This window comes from Pinus tabuliformis, chromosome 5_2, assembly GCF_031772625.1.
Source record: "Pinus tabuliformis cultivar Carrire ecotype Pingquan chromosome 5_2, CPIR1, whole genome shotgun sequence".
Classification (NCBI taxonomy): domain Eukaryota; kingdom Viridiplantae; phylum Streptophyta; class Pinopsida; order Pinales; family Pinaceae; genus Pinus; species Pinus tabuliformis.
Genome location: NC_142306.1, coordinates 535,628,501 through 535,648,723, shown reverse-complemented (window position 1 = coordinate 535,648,723; position 20,223 = coordinate 535,628,501). Strand labels below are relative to the sequence as shown.

The 20,223-nt window shown below is 40.9% G+C and overlaps 1 pseudogene across 1 annotated transcript; it reads left to right on the top strand.

Moving 5' to 3' along the window:
- Positions 1-18,630: 18,630 nt before the first annotated feature.
- LOC149160082 (sorting nexin 2B pseudogene) lies at positions 18,631-19,955 on the top strand (annotated as a pseudogene). The gene is made up of 2 exons (XR_016261350.1): positions 18,631-18,932; positions 19,099-19,955. The product of XR_016261350.1 is annotated as a sorting nexin 2B pseudogene (transcript).
- Positions 19,956-20,223: the final 268 nt, after the last annotated feature.

Sequence of the window (20,223 nt, the reverse complement as noted above, 5' to 3'; positions counted from 1 at the left end):
GCAGGCTGACTTCATTCCATGGTGGCAGCAAGCTGGTTCTTCGCACCCCATTTTTGTCCTCCGAGAATTCCTCCTCAGGTGGAAAGAATTCTTTCTTGGCCTACTGGCTCAACTTCCTTTCCTCCTTATCCCATGGCAAACCCATCGGAAGTTCAGTAATTCGACTGATATATTGCGGGGTTAGCTTGAGGCTTAGACCCTTGAAGTTCACTATGGCCAGTGTCTTGGATTTCGGCTTCAAAGCCTGCAAAAATTCTTCTGCCACTTCATCATCGTACCTCTGCAATTTGTCACAAAAAGATATCCATTGAACCCGTGTGAAGAGCTCCACCACTTCCTTGTTTTCCCTTAACATGGTGGAATCAGTGGGTTCTCGTCTAATAAACCCACCCGGCATGATAAAAACAGCTTCCTTAACCAGAGGTGGTGATTGTGGAAGAAATTTGGTTTACAGAGACAGAGCGTAGAATGTCATGCACATAATCCACAAAACTTATCCCTGAGGAACTTAACACAGTTTAATTACTCGACATCCTGTATAATGACAGTATAGGCACAACAGACAACAATTTCACCGTTTTTCTATGACCAGACTGTGGACGACAATTCTGCCACCTTTAATAACCAGTTGCATGAAGAGTTCAGGGTTACATCTTTAATTGGCCACCTTTTTACGTGAGGCACCCGCTTTCCTGTAGAAAAATACGTTCCTGTAGGATTACATCGTTCCTGTAGAATGCAGCGTTCCTGTAGGATGACAGCGTTCCTGTAGAATGCAGCGCGCGATTTTCGGGAGAGACTGCAGTCGGTCTGCGCCTTGGGTGTGCTTCTCAATCGTTCTGATAGCCAAAGGCTCGGCGTATCACACTGCAGAAGGATCAGGATAGCCGCTCGAGTTCAAACCGGTGGTTGATAAATGCATGAATGCAATCTAGCCGATTAGATTTTGAATTCGGCGGAATCCGTGGCACGGGGGTGAGCTGTCCCCACCGGACCGTTGGGTGACATCATCCCATCATTCAACTGCGCATTCACTTGCTGCCGCATCAATTCCCGCAGATCTGCCGCCGCCTCTTCGGTTAAACTCGATTTTTTTTTCGACGGGATTGCTCTCACATGCGTGCTGCTATTCTTTTTGTCATGGCCGCCACCCTCTCGTCCAACTAGACCATTAACTGGCCGACGTGGCCGGCCAAATGGCCATACGGCCGCTCAACCCATTCACCTTTACACTTAAGCAATCAATCAAAGTAACATTCATGCAATCTGATGGAAGGAAGGGTCGAGACACTTACCTGTGTGGCTGCAAACGATGTTTCGGCTCTTTGGACGATGATGAGTCGATTTACCTGCTGCTGGCGAACTTACACAGGCCCGGAGGTCCATGTTCACGAGCTGCCGATGATGGATGGAATGCTTTGGTTGCATGTGCCCACATTTCATTTCATATGGCCCGCGCGGTGAATGGTATCCACTCTAGCAGGCTTAACTGTTACAGGACTCCCGCGGGATGTCTTGGAACAGTTCTTCCTCCTTGGGTGCATGCTGCACGACGATGGATGGCCTCACGATCACGCTCTCGGAGCTTCTGGCTGACTGTGATGAATATGGTGTGAGATCTCTAGCACTTTTTCCATTTACAATTTGCTTTTTCTCGAGACTCATCGATCTGCTTTGCTGGTGCAGGTACTTGGTTGCATGTGGACAAGGATGGTGGAGCAAAATAACAGCAATGTGCAAGGGTGACAACAGTGGCTTGCATGCATCCAAACCGATCCTTAGCCATTAGATCTCCTCATGAAATGAATTCTGGCCCGTTCTGAGCTTCTACAGGAAGCTTCCTGTAGAAATACAATGCTTCCTGTAGAAAGGATGTGTTCCTGTAGAGAGTCTGCACCTTCCTGTAGAAGATCTGCATCTTCCTGTAGAAACTCTGCATTTTCCTGTAGAAAATCTGCGTCTTCTTGTAGAAGACTCAAGCTGTAATAAAATTGCACATACCTTGGAGAAAATGAGTATTCTTGGAGGAGGCGATGGTGAGGTGTCCTGACTGCATGATGAGGACCCTTGGCTTTGAGTTGAGAGGCTTCCTCTCCTCCATAGAACACCTGCATGCAATTTTACATAATGCATCTGCTGACCTTGTTTTTTCTTGTGTTTTTTTCTTCTTTTTCTTTTTTTTCCCCTTTTTCATTTTTTTGAAAGATAACAGGGGCGCCTCATTGAGGTTTTCACCCTTGCCATCTGCCTTAAGCGCCTCAAAGAGGTTTTCACTCAAGGATCTTTTTCCAATCTCTTTTTTTTTTTTTTTTTTTTGAAAAGACAATAGGGGCGCCTCCATGAGGTTTTCACCCCTACCACCTGCCTTGGACGCCTCAGAAAGGTTTTCACCCAAGGATCTTTATTATTATTTTTTTTCTTTTTTTCCCAACCCATTGACCGCCTCATGGAGGTTTTCAATCAATGAGCCAATCTAAGGCGCCTCCGAGGAGGTTTTCACCTTAGATTTCTATTTTCCTCTTTTTTCATTTTTTTTCTTTTTCTTTTTTTTTCTTTTTTTTCTTTTTTTTCTACCCTACCCTACTTGAAAAACAAAATCATTTTCAAGTATAAGAATACTTCCAATGGAGCCATGTGCACATCGAGATTAGAGACAAGATGATGTGGAGGCTCGAAATGCATGCTTGGATAGGTATCCAGATCTCAGAGACCAAATGATCTGACCTTGAAGGGATCAAACATAGCTGAGGAAGAGAGTACTGCTGCAACTTAGTGACTGTCTGGAACCACGTCTCAATATAGCTTTGATATCCTTGGTCCTTTTGCTGATCTGGATCATTCTTCATGTCACCTTCTATCATGACCTTCTGATCTTCCTCTTTTTGTTGATCTTTCTCTTGAATACATGGAAGATTTGATGGTAACCATGAGGGAACTCTCTCGATCTCGGATTCTGATCTCTTCTCTTCATCAAGTGCAGCCCATGGTTCTTTGATCTCCTCTTTGGAATCTTCTTTTTCTTTTGGTCCTTCAATGTTGTCAATAGATTCTCTCTTTTGCAACACTCTTCCTGAGCTTTGGTGAACATCATTGAGCTCAAAAGGAGTCATTTGCACATGTTGTGCCTCAGCTTTGCAATTTGGTTGAGCTACTCCCTTGCATGGTTTTGGAAATGGTGCTACGGGTAGCTGAGTGGAGGGGTGTAATTGAGATGGAGGTGGATGGCATTGTGGTTGGGCAGGCATTTGGGGTTGCCTTGGTGGAGGAGGAGGCGATGGTTGTGGATGAGCAGGTGGTGGAGGAAAATGAGCGGGATGAGAGTTGTACTGGGCCTCCACTCCTGATAAGGTGCATTCCACTGAGGCTGTGGCTGAGCATAAGAGTGAAATGAATGAACAACTGGTTGGGCATAATATGGATCTGTGAAGGAACAAGGAGGAGGTGTGAACCAGGAAGGATGAGCAGGGGGACCCCAAGAAGGCATGAAAGTGGCTTGATAGGGGTCATAATAGGTCTCGGGTGTCCCTTGCAGTTCCTGCTGGTAAGATCTAGGTCCATGCGGCCAACTTTGGTTCATGTAATAGAGTGATTCAGTGGCTCCTTTGGCTCTCTGATATGCAGCTTTGAATCTGGGTAAGGAAGGGCACTTATTTGTAGGATGGTATTCTTCACAGACAAAACACACTTCTATGGAGTACAATGGACATTCGTTCCTAGGATGCTTTCTAGTGCACCTAGGACAAAAAATGACCAAAGCCCTCTTGGCTTCTTCTTGCTTCTTTTGGATCCGCAAGGTATCCAGTTGCATGGCAAGAAACTGCCTCATATCACTCTTGAAATCTTCTATCTGATCTTCAAATTCATCCTTGGACAAGGGACTGCTCCCAACATTTCTGCTTGTAGCCATTTGCTCCAAAGGAATGTTTTCTTCTTCTTCTCCCCTAGAGGTTCTTTAAATATGCCTTGATGTCCACCCAGGAGTTCTTCAATCACAACCATCGAAGAAGAGAGAATCTTGGCTATGTGAAGCAGTGGGGGTGTTGTGCAATCATTTTTCTAACTTATCTCTACTCCTACAAGGCATGAAATGAAATCTTTTTGGTTGATTTTTGCTTTTTTCTACTTCTACTTGCAAAACTGAAATAAATTGAACTGCAACTAACTATCTTGATAAAATGAAAATGCGGAATTGAAATGAAAGCAGGAAAGGACTAATCTATTTTGCTCAAATGAAATTACAAGAATGAAATGCTAATCTACGCTTGCAGAATTGAAATTCTAATCTACGCTTGCAGAAATGAAATTGCGGAATTGAAATGCTAATCTACTTTTGCATAAAGGAAATTGCATAATGGAAACGAAATAAACTACTTAGAAGAAGATTGTAGTGGAAAATAGAAGAATAGCAACAATCACTAATACTCTGACGCTTCCCCGGCAACGGCGCCAAAAAGATGGTGGGCTCCAGTATTGTAGCAATAATGCTACAACTCCTGGGGCTTCCTATCTCTAATTTTATCAACCCGGTAGTTCGTACAAACTTGGAAGCGACGGTGATGTATGCACAAGTACTAGCTCTTGTCGCAGCTGTCACTTGGTCAGCTGGCATAAGTCTGCTAGGGCTCAAGCCAACTTCTATATGCTCTCAGAAGAAGCTTTCTAAATGATGGACGAAGGCTATCTCAAAGGAAATTGATCTACTTTGCAAAAATGAACTGAAAGCCAACCAAAACATGAAACCGTAGTAAACCCTAATTTGACTAGTTTGACCTCTATGATGCAATAGTGAAAAATGTCTAAAAAGGATGCCATTACTTCTAATTATGTGAAATTCATGAACTCAACTACTTCTATGAAAAAGAACATTGTTTTTGTATTTTTTCTTAAGTGGATGGAGTGATTATGAATTTGTTTCTTATTAGGGTTTGGCTGTGCAGAGGTGGTGCGAAGGGAGAGAAAGCTCGGGAAAGGTCAGGATGGCTAGGAGAGGTCCCAGAGGGTCCCTAGCATCAGTCCACAGAAGTCTACAACGTTCAGATGCTCGGCAACCAAGTTTGCAGGCTTCTACAGGATGTCTGCAGGGGATCCTACAGGAAACTCAGGGATTTCTACAGGAAGTCTACTAACTTCTACAGGATGTGCTGTAAGTGGAAGTTTTGGGTGATGGTGAAGTGATGGAACGGTATGGGTGGATAGGTAAGGTGGAGATGGAGCTTGTGATGACTCAGGGGCAGAGAAACAGGATGGAGAAAGAGTGCACGAAGTTGGTTGGTGGATAGAAGGATGGCAGCAACGAAAGGTCAAAAAATGAAGCTACGTGGAAATGGAGGAGTTGGAAGGTAAACGAGCTGAACAGAGGTCGAGTAGGTGGCTTGAGGAGAGGTTAAGAAGAAGAAGAAGGAAGTAGAATGATATGGAGCAGTGTAAATAAAACAAATGACTTATGTCTTGCACCAAAAATGAGAATTCATTAACCAGTGCTACCTGTGCTATTAAACCAATGAACAACGATGTAAATCATGAAGAAAAGTCGTGCATGGAATTGTAATGACAACGTATGGCTCAAGAGAAAAATGCATGGAAGGATCCACAATTAAACCGACTCTGTTGCAGCTTGCATAAAAGTAGAAAAGACTGCGTTTTTTTTTTGGTGGTTGGTATAGACTGCACCCCAATTCCTAAAAAAAGATGGCAGTGGAGGCACTAACAACCTTTTCTTGGAGCTCCAGTGGATTACAAACCTCCTATCCTAATCTAAGCAAATGAAAGTGATTTAACCATAAGCTAATCCTAGTCAATCTTATTAAATAAATCAAATCAGCAGACTGTGTTCTTGAAATGCATATCAAAACAAGGAAACAAAGTGCTGGAAAGAAAGGTAAATAACACTACAAGAAGAGGAGATCTATTGCTCTCAGGTTGGGCCCTAACCTGAGAGCTATAGCTCCCTTAAAAGCTCAGAATTAGATCCAAATCTGCTTGCCTTTATTCATAATCAAAAGTCTAATGTCATGCCAAAACTGGCTTACAAAGACAAACACCGAGCTGTGCTCAGAAATTACAATATCAATCCCAAAAGTTCAAAAAGCTCCTAACAAAGGCTACGGCCTTCATATTTATACAAAATGAAGATCAAGCTGGCTTCCTCCATTCGTGGAGCTTGGCTGTCCAACTGAAAGTCAAACTGTTGTAAAACTGCTGATCCTGTAGAACGTGTTGGCTGTCTTTAAGCTCGGTGGGGAGAGCTGTTAGAGCTCGGAGTTAAGGTGAAAATCACGAGGAGGGTCATCAAGACTGTGGACAACCTCCCTATGAACCCGCAATGTCACCTTTGTTGTCTCCTTGTCTCCTTTTGCGTGGTCTTTTTCTCTCTTTAATGCCAAAAACCTGAAATCATCATGTGTTAGCCACATAGATATAATGCCTGCCCTTCTTCCTACAAACAACACGAATATACTAAGAAATGAATGCATAAGTGGTAAAAGATGAATGGTTGAGCAAGGTAAGTAGGCCAATATGAGCCCAAATTGTACCAAAAATTGGGGCTCATCAGCTGTGCATGAGATTTGCACAATCATTGATTGAGATTGCCAATGAGGATTGCGTAGTACAAGCCAAGGGAATTTGAACATGGATCTGATCTATTCTCAACTTGGATTTCGTAGTAGAGGCAGGCAAACGTGGAGGAGATTTGAACCCGTGACTTGTTCAGATCTGTGCTAGTTTTGTTTGTAGCAAGTGGAGATAGTACTGAGTACTTGTGAGGAGTATTGTACTATGTATTGTTACATGTTCTCTATCATTATAATATACAGATAGTTGGGGGTTTTTAGTTGTATGCTTTCCCCATCACATACTGTGTTGATATGTGTGATTGATGTTTCAATGTGCACATGCGATTGTTTTTTTAACTCCGCAAATTGATGATCAATGGTAGAGGAGGTTTTGTATTATGCATGCATTCTGAAAATAGTGTATAATCAGGATAATCTTTGTGAATAAGTGTTATATTATTCAAATTTCTACATGGTATCAAAGCGAAGTTGATCATCAGATCTATTATTCAGAAAGTGATTACATTTTATTTCTTCAAGCAGAGTCTGTAATCGGTCCAGGTAGCCTCTGGATTCATCCTTCTTTTGGAAGGTGATATATCTGGCAAATGCCCATACAGTCAATCTCTGTACGAGAAATACTTTGTTCTCACAAATTTTAGATCAGAAGCGGTTGAGTTTTGAGCTGGTGGAATTCGAATTTGCAGCAGTGTTTTCTTGGTGTAGAAGTTGAAATGTCTTTCAACGGATTGCGATTGGAGTATGCCCTTCAAGTCAGCTTGAATTATATTGCATGGAAAGATAGGATGGAGGCGGTGTTAGATGACAATGGGTTGAAGGAGTTCATAGATGCTGAGGTCCCAAAGCCTACTGATGCTGCTCAAGTTGAGGCTTGGAAAACGAAGACAACAAAGTGTCGAAGGATTCTGTTGGAGGGTGTGAAGGATCACATTGTATCCAACCTGCATGGAAAGGCTTCTCCATACTTGATGTGGAAAGCGTTGACAGATTTATTCCAAAGCAAGAGCGACCAGAGGAAGTTGGCGCTCAAGGATAAACTCATAAACATTAAGTGTGAGAAAGGAGACACTATGCCCAAGTATCTCACAAAGTTCACCCAATGCCGGGATGAGCTGGGAAGTGTGGGGGTGACTGTCGATGATGGGGACTTGGTAAGATTGGCTCTCCTTGGTCTTCCAAAGAGTTGGCATTCCTATCAGGACTCTGTCAATGGTTGGGAGAAATTGCCAAGATTGGAGACTTTGGTCTGATCTTGTGCAAGAAGAGATTAGGCAGAATACCAGGGAAGGATCTTCATCAAGGGCATCTGATGAAGAAAATTGTGCTTTGGCTACCAAAGCAAAGAAGGGGAAGAACAAGAAATCTTCTCATTCTGGTGCGAAAGGCAAGAAGAAGGACATGTCCAAGGTGAAGTGCTTTCGCTATCACCAGCACGGACATTATGCCACAAATTGTCCACAGAAGAAGAAAAATAAGCAAGATGTTGGATCTGCAATGGGAGAGGCCTTAGCCTCACAGTTTGAGCTGGATTTTTCATTGATTGCATGCTTGGTATCAAGTGTGATGGGATCGGTATGGTTCTTGGACAGTGATGCATCTTTTCACATGACAGGAGATCAAGATTTGTTTTCTGATCTGGATGAGAAAGATCTTGGAGTGCACATTGAGATGGGCAATGATGGTAGATACAGTGCGACCAGTATCGGTACCATTTCCTTTGAGAGGGAGTCTGGTAAACCCTTCGTATTGAAGGAAGTGATGCATGTTCTAGGATTGAAGAAGAATCTTATCTCTGTGGCGATGTTAGAAGACAAGGGATATGATGTTGTCTTCAACGAGGGAAAGGCTTTCCTGCGCAGTAAGACAACTGGAGAAACCCGGAAGATAGGGGTTCGAGTCAAGAACCTTTATAAATTGCATGTAGATGTTTGCGTAGCAATGGCATGCAAGGTAGAAGGATTGGTGAGTCAGGATGATGGCAAGCTGTGGCACCAGAGATTGGGCCACCTTCACCATGGAGCCTTGAAGATGCTGCAGCAGATTTCTACTGGGCTTCCTAAAGGCACTCTTGTGCAGTCAGATCAGTGCAAGGGGTGTACTTTTGGAAAATTTGTGAAAGCCACCTTTCACGAGAAGGATAGTCATGCCACGACGATCCTTGAGAGAATTCACACAGATGTGTGTGGACCTTTCTCAGTAGCTTCAACAGCAAAGCACAAGTACTATGTGATCTTTGTTGATGATTTCTCTCGAAAGTGCTGGATCTTCTTCATGCAGAAGAAGAGCGAGACATACTCAAAGTTCTGTGAGTTCAAAACACTGGTCGAGAAGGAATCGAGGAAGAAGGTGAAGGCTCTTAGGAGCGACAATGGTGGTGAATTCATCTCTGGTGAGCTCAAGGACTTCTGCAGTGCAAAAGGGATTTGAAGAGAGCTCATAGCTCCCCATAACCGACAGCAAAACGGGGTTGCTGAGCGGAAGAACAGAACGATCGTGGGTGCTGCATGGGCGATGTTGCATGATCAGGGCCTACCCCTTCACTTGTGGGCGAAGGCATGCAATACTGCAGTATATGTGCAAAACCGTTGTCCTCACAAGATACTTGGCATGAGTACACCTAAGGAGACTTATTCTGGTAAGAGGCCTGATATTTCCCATTTGAGGATTTTTGGTTCTCCTGTTTATATGCATGTGATGAAGGATGCCAGGAAGAAGCTGGAGCCAACCGCAGAGGTTGGGATATTTGTGGGGTACACTGATATGCCCCACAACTATCGTGTGTATTTGCCAGATAGTCACAAGACTGTTGTGCGATGGGATATCAAATTTCAGGAGGAGAAAGCCATGAAGTGTTCACTTGAGAGGGAGCCACACTTGCATGCAGATGAGGAGCTATTAGTTCCTAAGGATGAGCTTCAAGATGTGGATCAGCCACAAGATAAAGTTCATGGAGTAGAAGAGACCACTCATGCAGCGCCAACCATCAGAGGGTGAAAGTGCACTACAGAAGCTGAGCGACTGGCTCAAGATGTAGAAAAGGTTGTAGGACCACCTACAGCACAGCGCAGATAGAGACAGTCACCTGATCGGTACACTCGATACATGGCTTTTGTGAGCAAATGTGTCGTGACTGAGCCATCCTCTTTCGAGGAAGCTGTGGAGGATCCCGCATGGGTAGATTCCATGGTGGAAGAGTATGATTCGATTGTCAGAAACAGTGCATGGGAGATTTTCCCAAGACCGGAGGAGAAATCAGTGGTGGGTTCGAGATGGATCTATAAAGTGAAGCAGGAAACTGACGGGATTGTGGAGAATTACAAGGCAAGATTTGTTGCCCTAGGCTTCTCACAGATAGAGGGGATCGATTATGAGGAGACCTTTGCACTTGTCACAAGGTATTCTTCCATACAGACGATTCTTGCTCTCTCAGCGTAGATGGGGTGGCACATCCATCAGATGGATGTGAAGACTCCGCTCCTCAATGGAGTCATTGAGGAGGAGGTGTACATAGAGCAGCCCGAAGGTTTCGAGATCTTTAGCAGCGAGTCACATGTGTGCAGGCTCAAGAGAGCGCTGTATGGGTTGAAACAAGAACCTCATGCTTGGTACACACGGATAGACAGTTATTTCACCGGACTTGGATTCTCCAAGAGTGAGGCGGATCCTAACCTATACCAGATTGTGGTGGAGGGTAAGTTGTTGATCATTGTACTTTATGTAGATGATTTGATTTTGACGGGAGATGAGCTGTTGATACTTTCATGCAAGGAGGATCTTGCTAGAGAGTTTGAGATGAAGGACTTGGGCCTCCTTCATTATTTCCTAGGATTGGAAATTTGGCAGTGCAGTGATGGACTATTTTTTTCTCAGGGTAAGTATGCCCGGGAGATACTGGAGAATTTCAACATGCATGGCTGCAAGCCTGTTGATACTCCTCTTCTTGGAGGATGGAGGAAGGAGGATACTACTTCAGTGGAGGTAGTGGATGCCACTGTTTATCGACAGTTGGTGGGGTCGCTTATGTATCTGGTCATTACACGACCTGATATTTGCTATGCTGTTAACCAGTTTTCACAAGCTATGGTTAAGCCAACCAAGCTCTTCTGGAAGGCAGGCAAGCATGTATTGCGTTATCTCAAAGGCATATCGGGATATGGATTGTGGTACAGACAGGAGGATGAGGTGAAGCTATGTGGCTTCACGGATGCAGATTGGGCAGGGAGCCCAATGGATAGAAAGAGCACATCTGGAGGGATCTTCGATATCAGGTCGACAGCAGTTTCTTCGTACAACAGGAAGCAGAGATCCGCGACACTCAGTTCAGTAGAGGCCGAGTATATGGCAGCAAGTTTGGCTGCATGCGAGGCTATATGGATGAGGAAGATCCTGGTCGGGTTTTTCGGGTCACACTTGGAGCCTACTATGATTTATTGTGATAACCAGAGTTGCATTAAACTCTTGGCTAATCCACTATTACATGATAGATCCAAGCACATCGACATCAGGTACCATCATATCAGAGATTGTGTGCAGCGGAGAATCATGTTACTTTCATACATTCCCACGGAGGAGTAGGATGCTGATATCTTGACGAAGGCGCTCATCAGGAGAAAATTCGAATACCACAGAGGCAGGATAGGGGTTGCAGATAATCCATATCTTGTTGATAGGGAGTGTTGAAAATGCAACAAGATGATGGAGCTTAGTGAAAAGAAGTCGCCTTCACTAAGTGGGCTCGAAGGCTATTTTTGGCGCAAAGTCTATTTTTAGTCTATGTCTATTTTTAGACATATGGATCATGGTCTATGAGTTGAAAGATGCTATTTATGGATGATTGGTCATGTTGGTAAAAATACATGGACCTCTATTTTTAGACATATAGGCAGAGTCTATTTTTAGACTGCCAGTGAAAAAATAGAACAGTCGAATATTATTAGCTCCTAATAATATTTGGACTATAAAGATTATCTTATCCTCTTGCAGCACTTCAGTTCGAGCTACGGATGTGGCACATGCAACTGCAAGAAGGAAATACACTTTTCCTATGGGTTAGTTGAGCTATTGCATGATGGACTTCAGTTAGAACTCAAGTGATTGAGTTTGGTGGAGTTGATTGAGGAGTTGATGGAGTTGTGTTTAGTTTGACTTAGTTGAACTAGTTGTATTTAGTCTAATTGCCAAATACACTAGTGATGAGTGATGTGAATTAATTATTAATTAATTCACTAATTATTAACTCATAAATCAACTAAAGAATACATCAGTTAACTCAGTGCATGGACAGTTTAGTGGAGACAAGTGTTAGAGGTGGGTGAAAGGGTGAGACTACTATCAGTTGTGACTATAGCTGTGCATGAGATTTGCACAATCATTGATTGAGATTGCCAATGAGGATTGCGCAGTACAAGCCAAGGGAATTCGAACTTGGATCTGATCTATTCTCAACTTGGATTGCACAGTAGAGGTAGACAAACAGTGGAGGAGATTTGAACCCGTGACTTGTTCAGATCTGTGCTAGCATTGTGTGTAGCATGTGGAGATAGTACTGAGTACTTGTGAGGAGTATTGTACTATGTATTGTTACATGTTCTCTATCATTATAATATACAGATAGTTGGGGTTTTTCAGTTGTATGCTTTCCCCATTACATACTGTGTTGATATGTGTGATTGATGTTTCAATGTGCGCATGCAATTGTTTTTTTAATTCCGCAAATTGATTATCAATGGTAGAGGAGGTTATGTATTATGCATGCATTCCGCAAATAGTGTATAATTAGGATAATCTCATTGAATAAGTGTTATATTATTCAAATTTCTACAGATTTAACAACCAAGTGAAACACTTAAGCCCCTTTCACCATTCCTATTTCAATTTCCTTTAAAGGTCAAGACATTAGTAGAGAAGTAATAACAAAGATAGGCTATGTTAATCCTCATCCAACAATTATTGAGAACAAATATAGGAAGATTTGGTAGACATTGAAAGCCATTTCACTTAATTACCCTATAATCTTAGGAAATCTTGTAACATATACATACTACTAACTTATACAAACATTAAACATATTTTTTTTTAATATTTAACTATAAAATCACACAATTAAAATAAAAATAACCATTTATAACATTTAATTTTAATCTTTTTGTTTTATTTTTGAAATAAAAGATAATGATTAGAAACCTCATAGAATGTACAAATGTCACTCTTCTTTAAACATGAAATTACATTTAAACCATTAGTATTTAAACCATATCATTGTCTCTACTCAGTATTTGAAGAAATTTTTTTTTTCCATGTAACCAAATATCCAACCCTCTAGACCATTTAAAAACAAGGCTCAAAGCCATTAAAACTATACATAATATGAGATTACCATCAATAATATACTTGATATGACTTTAAATCTAACCAAATCACCACCTTCATCTCAAGTGGGGATGGCATAAGGATGTTCAAGCATGGATAGACAAATGGGGATAAAGGAGGAGATCATTTTGCAAAATAAGGATAATATTAGAAATTTTACTACACCAAAACTTAAGGAGAAATTGTGAGGTGATAAAGAGTTAGAGGGAAAAGGAAACATAAATATTTTAAGGAAGTGATTAAACCAAATCTAGAAAATTAAAATGTTATGGTAGTTAGGCAAACTTGACTTGATCACAGCCAATTTACTATTAGTGGTTTATGGGCTCGAGGTTTTATTAACCTATGGTTTTTCCTATGATATTATTATGTAATGTAGCTTATGTAAAGCATGATGGTCCTCCATTGTAGTTGGCCTTTGGGCCATTATGAGGGCATGGAAAAACTTAGTATGGATATTGTAAAAATATCGAAGGGTTTATTAGTGACATTATAAAAGGTCTGGCCATTCTTAGTAGACTAGCCCATATTGGGTGAACCACATAAGTTTTATCTCTTGTGAATTTATCATGAATTTTTTTATTTGTGTGCCTAATATAATTTTATTTATCTCTCCTTTTTTTATAACAACTAGTATCAAAAGTCATAGGTTTGTTTTTCTATTGGTGTAAGCTAGTTCTATTGAAAAGAACGGATACTGAAATATGAATTAGAGGAGCAATGAGAAGTGGTGTGAAAATACACCTTGAGTCTCAAGACTTGGAGCCTAATGAAATGTTGTTGCTAAGAAACTAAAAATGTGGTTTAGTGGTTATTGGGATGGATTTGTGTAAGATTAGTTTTGAGAGTTGGGTCGATGACATATCGCCAGGATTTAATAAGTGCAAATAAATTTGGAAGGCCCAGTAAAGGTGAGAAGAATGTAGTGGAGGCAGAATAGAAAAGTTCTCAAAAGAATAGGTATATAGCAAGAAAGGGTTGAATTAATGAGATAACACAAATGGATTCATTGTTGTTGAGACCTGATAAAGGAGTCATCCTGTTATGGAGAGCCACAATAGTGCATGAACACCCTATAGTGTTTGGTCCAATTTGTAAAGCATATCCATAGGCAATATGTATTCTCCAAGGTAGTGGTGAGACCTATTATTACACATACATTTTGTAGTGTGGTTTTGCATGATGTCATCCCTCTCATGCATAAATAGGATTGAGGATCAAGTTGTGGAATGAATCATTTGAATATGTCTGAGGGTGGTAGGCATACTTTTATGCTAACTTGATCTTAGTTTGTTGAAAGACCTGTTAATTAAGAATCCATATTTTAGTGCAGTGGCACATGGTGATTTGTAAACCTCCGCAGATATTCCACTAGATAGTTTATCACAACATATCTAATAAAGTTATATTTAAAAATATGAAATTCTACACTATTACATTTTTCTTAGATTTCTAGATCTATAGATTTTACTGTTAACAGTGATTTCATTCGAATGAAAATAATGCATAAAATAGAGTATGTAAAAATAAAATCTCTCACACACATTTGACACAAGATATGCTCTAGGAAACCCTTTCTAGAGAAAATCCAAACTGGAAGATGAGGTCGCTCTGCGCTCTTTCTCTAAATGGAAATATGGATCCAAGTACAAAGAAGTATGGCCTCTAGCCTGTGGGCTACCATAATGCATAAACCCTATTTGTGTTCTCTACCTCCTATCCATATTGGCTATTTTTTATTAGTTATGGAACAAATGCACTTGAAAGAATGGAATCCCTTTTCCTCCTACTGGCCAAGTTATAACACAACTTGATAGCCTACTAGTGGTTAGGTTTGCAGAACCTCCACTCTTAACCAAAGTTACAATATAGACTCTTCTAGAGTATTATACATCAAAATCACATGGCTAACCCATTTTCAATGAATATTGAGGGCTGATGTGGAATCCTTTGAAATTATAGTGGTGAAAATAGGAAGGTCAACTTCTAAGTGGCATAAATTTTGCATATGAAATCTGATTGATGTGATTCTTGAGTCATTGGAAATATTTCTGTGTAGAATAGCATGAAAATATGTGATGCTAAAGTGGAAATTTTTTTACCCCCAAAAGATATCTTTTGATGCCTCAAAATGTTCTTAGAAGGTTGTAAACCTTGTTTTGCTAAATTGGGTAAAAATGTTCCCATGATTTGATTCCTCCACTTTTTCCATTCTGAAAGCATCAAGATGGATGAAAAACAATATAATGATCCATTATGGATCAGACCTCCCCATTTGGGGAGGTTTTGTGTTCCCAAAACCTTATATTAAATGAGGTGGGGACATTTTTCCTCCACCTTCTCTCTTGTTTACCATTTAGCTTTGCCTGGAAGTTCTCCTTTCAAACCAATCTTCCAAAGGTCATGGTACCCCTGTCTTGTAGTTATGTACCTCTTCAACAAAAATGTATCTTTTTTCAACTCTACTTGAGCATCTGGTGTCATATCCTCCATAAAAGGTAGGACCTATTCCTCTTCCTAATATAGCATGGAAGGCTCGTAGAGTTTGAAATTATCTACATTCACAACTAAGTAAATGCACATATATGGTGGTAAACTGAGTTGATAGCAATTATCACCCACCTTTTCTAGTATCTCAAAGGGACCATACCTTAGAACCTTTATTTTCTTATCAGGCCCCTGTAGCCTCTCCTTGTTCAATTATAGCCATACTTTGTCTCCCACCATGAAAACTTTATTTCTCCTATGTTGATCATGCCTGGCCTTATATTTCTCTTGCAACTTTTGCATTGTATCTTGTACCTATATATGGATTTGTTTGATCTTGTCTATAAATTTTTCAGTCCTCAAAGCATCTTCTATAAGATCTTCCATCTCTCCTCTTTCTTGCCCATATGCAATATCCAATGGTGAAGTCAGGAAATATCCAAAATAGGTTTCAGATCGAGACTTTCCTGTAGAAGTGTGGACTACTCTATTTTAAGAGTGTTGTATATATACGATATTTTCATCCCAGGTCTTCAAATTCTTCTATTTTTATCTCCTCATAAGTTGCTTCAAAGTCTTGTTGACTTCTTATGTCAATCCAATTTTCTGTGGATGGAATGTTATAGATCTCTTCAACTTCATGTCTGTCTTCTCCCAAAATGTATTCCATAATGCACTGAGAAATATTGTATCCCTATATAAAACAATTCTCCTTGGTATCCCAAAGTGCACCCAAACCTATGCAAAGAACACGTTCACTGCTTCTTTCCCACTAATGGTCTTTTTATAGGGCATCTGAACACACATCTTGTTGAATCTATCAACTACCATGAACAAGTAGTCATGTCCCTTCCTGGTTGTTGGTAAACCTCCCATAAAGTCCATGGATATTATTTCCCAAGGATGAGTAGGTATAGGTAAGTGATGATACAAACCCTATTTCCTATTGCTACACTCATTTATACAACAAAGCATGCATCCTCTTATGAACCTAGCTACCTTCTCTTGCATCTTGGGCCAATACACATTCCTTTGCAAGTTGGCCACAATCTTTGTTAAACACACATGGGAAACATAAAATAGGAAAGATAAATCATGTGAGTATGATTTTTATTAACAATTGATTTACATTTATAGTACAATATCTGACCATTGGGTTCCACATCCCAAGGTCTCTTAGACTACTTAGTCTATTCGGCTTCCACACTAACCAATTGAGGATTAGGTGTCCAACATTCGCCCCCTTAATCCGAAGGGTTATGTATGAGTCCAAGAAGAGAGCTGTAATACAAAATGTGCAAAAAATGCATGGCAGCACTAGGTTGAATGTGCTCTCTGAAATGTTGGTATAAAGGGCGGTGGTTTAAGGATGACCACCAACACTGGAACGCTTAGTGCAGTTCCCGGAACTCTTCCAAAACTGGCAAGAAGCTGAAGTCTTCTGCTAGAGGAAGTGATCCTATTGTTTTAAAGAGGGAAACCTTCAACCAATAAAGGGAGGTCTCACCCCACATAAAAGGGAGAACTTTAACCTGAAAAGGGGAGTCTCAACCTGTGATGGTTTAAGGATGACCAACAACTCTGGAATGCTTAATGCAATTCCTGGAACTCTTCCAAAACTGGCAAGAAGCTGGTGTCTTCTGCTAGAGGAAGTGTTCTCAATTGTGTTCCTGGAATTCTTCCAAAACTGGTAAGAAGCTGAAGTCTTCTGCTAGAGGAAGTGTCCCAGATTTCCAACTGAAGGCATGTTCACGGCATCTTTGTTTCTGGCTACAACTCTGAAACTGGTGTGGCAGGTTGTGGCTCAGGCTCGCTTGATGTGGCTTTGAAGCTTGTAGATGACCATCATTTCCCCCCCTGTCAGATACAAGGTGAGATGATGGAGAAAACTCAACTGCAAGACTATTCAATACTCTAGAACAAGTTCTGACATGTGTTTGGAATATCTTTTTGGCTGTTGATGCCCATTGCCAAGAAGCGATCCATCCAAGATGAATCTTTGTTCTTGTAGGACGTTTGTTTTTGAAGCATCTGTGTGAAGAATGGCTAGTTTTATGACAGTGCTTACATGGATGAAGATCAAAACAGTGATCTTTCAAATGGCCAACTCAGTCACAGTGTTGAAATTTTACAATCTGTTGTTGTTGTCGTTGTGGAAGAAGGGCAGAGTCTGGAATAGCTGAAGCTGAACTGTCATGAGGAGCAGGTGAACTGTCATGAATGAATCCAGCACTCTGAAATTGAATGGGCTTGGCATAGTCTGGAATATGAAAGGACAAGTCCTTGTCATATCCAAGACCGGTTATGTGCTTGTTGTGGACAAGCTGTTCCCAAGGTCTGATGATGGGCTTGGGAAGTGCAGACTGAGTTTCTGCATCTGCATGTAGAACTGCTGCTTTATTTGAATGAAATGTAACATTATTGACTTGCTGCTGGTGGGTGGTTGTCTCAATGTTCTGAACAAAAACAGGTTCAGAATGATGTCTATTTTGATGTAGCTCTTCTTGCTGTAGTAGCTATGATTCAAGCTGCAAAAAATCAATCTTTTTCTGTGCATTTTGTAGACATGTCTGAATTTCTGAGAGAAAATCCTTGCTGATTTTCACTGTATTCTCCATAGTAGAGAGTATTAGATTTTCCACTAACTCTAATATTGCACCAATTGGAGCCATTTCTAACCTCAAAAAATAGTAAAACAATGAGGAAAAGATGGACACCAATTGCTTCTTTCATATAAACTTATGGCAACAACTTCAAATCAATCAGCTTCCAATAGATTCAACACACAAAGAATGGTGATATCGAGAAAACAGACTCCTTATTCAAAAATGAATTTTCTTCAATTCACCTGAGAATTTAACTTCCAACAAAGCTACAAGCAATTTAGGCCTCAAAAAGATATTTTCCTGTACCAGCCTTGAATGCAAGGGAACTTGTCCTGGCAACAACTTCAATCTAGTTCAATAACAATCTCTGATATGAACAACCTTTGAGAGAATACACCAATTCGATCTACAAAGGATAGTCTTGGCTTGAAACAATTTCCACTGAACTCCTAAATAATGCCAAATTGACCAACACTTCTTCAGATATATCCAAGTCAGGAGACAAACAAACTGCTGAAGATTCACACAGCTTCCAAGAATTGAAGGGCACAGGAGACAAAGGTAAGGGCAAACTGGCTTCTTCTCCGGCAAGATCGAACCAAGGGGGGTTTACCGTCCAATCTTAGTTTTTCACATCAAAATTTCCACTGCGGCCACGTTCGTTGTTCGATTCTAGCGCAAAATTCGAATTCTTCTGCAGATTAACCCCGAAACAAGACTTTATTTGTCAGAATAGCCAAATATAACTGTGATTCGTCCCAATTTGGACAATTTTAGTGTTTTTTTTATCACTCTGGCTCGGGAATCGATTATCCGTCTGAAATAATACCGAATTTCTGGAAAGAAGCGGTCGCATATGGTCTTTGGAAAAGAGAAAGCGTTTGGATATCATGCAGTAAGGCCTCGTATTTCTGTGTTCTATGATCAACGGTACTTGAAAATTGTTGGAAAATCAAGTGCAATTGAAAGTTCCATTTGCATTGTTAATCCCTTCAAAAACTTGATTCTTTGTGAATTGTCTAAATCAAATAAGTGTACAATTCTGCTTTCTGCGTTGCAAGCCATTTGACACGGCAGAATGATGGGCTCTGAAAATGATGAAGCTCAAGAATCTCACCTCTTCACCTCCACAGAAGCAATGGAAAGCCTGGTCTTAGATCAACCCCCGCAGAGATATATATCGAATAGCGATTACAGGAGTGTAATGTCATCTTATGCTGAAACGCATTCATTGCCTCCTTCAGAAGACCCCTTACAGTCGTCCTTTAAAGATTCACACCATAAGAGCTTCAAAGATGACTTCCCAGATGATTCTTTTGTAGAGCCTCCTTCATATGTAGATGTTGTGTTTACTCCCTTTGGGGAAGAATCCATTGTTGGAAATGGTAACGGCACGGCAAGGGAGACGGGGAAGTCATTTTCGTCGCAATCGGCCTCATCAAGTTCAGAATATTTGAATATTGCAGTAGTCCAACCTCAGAAGGAGCAAGAAATTGAAAACTCTCTTGTTCCAGGGGGAAACTCATATGTGACATATCTTATTGTTACTCATACAAACATGCCTGAGTTTGGCGGTTCAGAGTTCGGTGTGAGGCGAAGATTTCGAGATGTGGTAACTTTGGCTGATAGGCTTGCAGAATCTTATAGGGGATTCTTTATTCCTCCCTGCCCGGACAAAAGTGTTGTTGAAAGCCAGGTTATGCATAAACAGGAGTTCATTGAGCAGCGAAGAATAGCACTGGAGAAATATCTTTGCAGATTGCCTGGTCATCCAGTGATTAGGAAGAGCCTTGAATTGAGATTATTTCTTCAGGCTCAAGGAAAGCTACCCTTACCAAGCACGACAGACATGGCTTCACGAATGCTTGATGGTGCTGTGAAACTACCTAAGCAACTATTTGGAGAGGGCAGTCCATAGAGTTACAAATGAAAGGAATTCGAGAATGAATCATTGAGTTATGGGGTAGAGCAAGAGTTTCCACGCACGAGTATGCTACAACACAGAAAATATGGCGAGCATTAAACAGACAAGCTCAAGCGTTTCAATGTTAGGCGAATGTCAGAGGAAACAGAGAGCGCAGGTATAAAACGTCTATGACACTGACGCAGTGAGACAACATTTGCAGCTGGTCTCTTGACAAAGGGCACATGCTTGACAGAAGGTGCAGACAATATCAAAAACATAT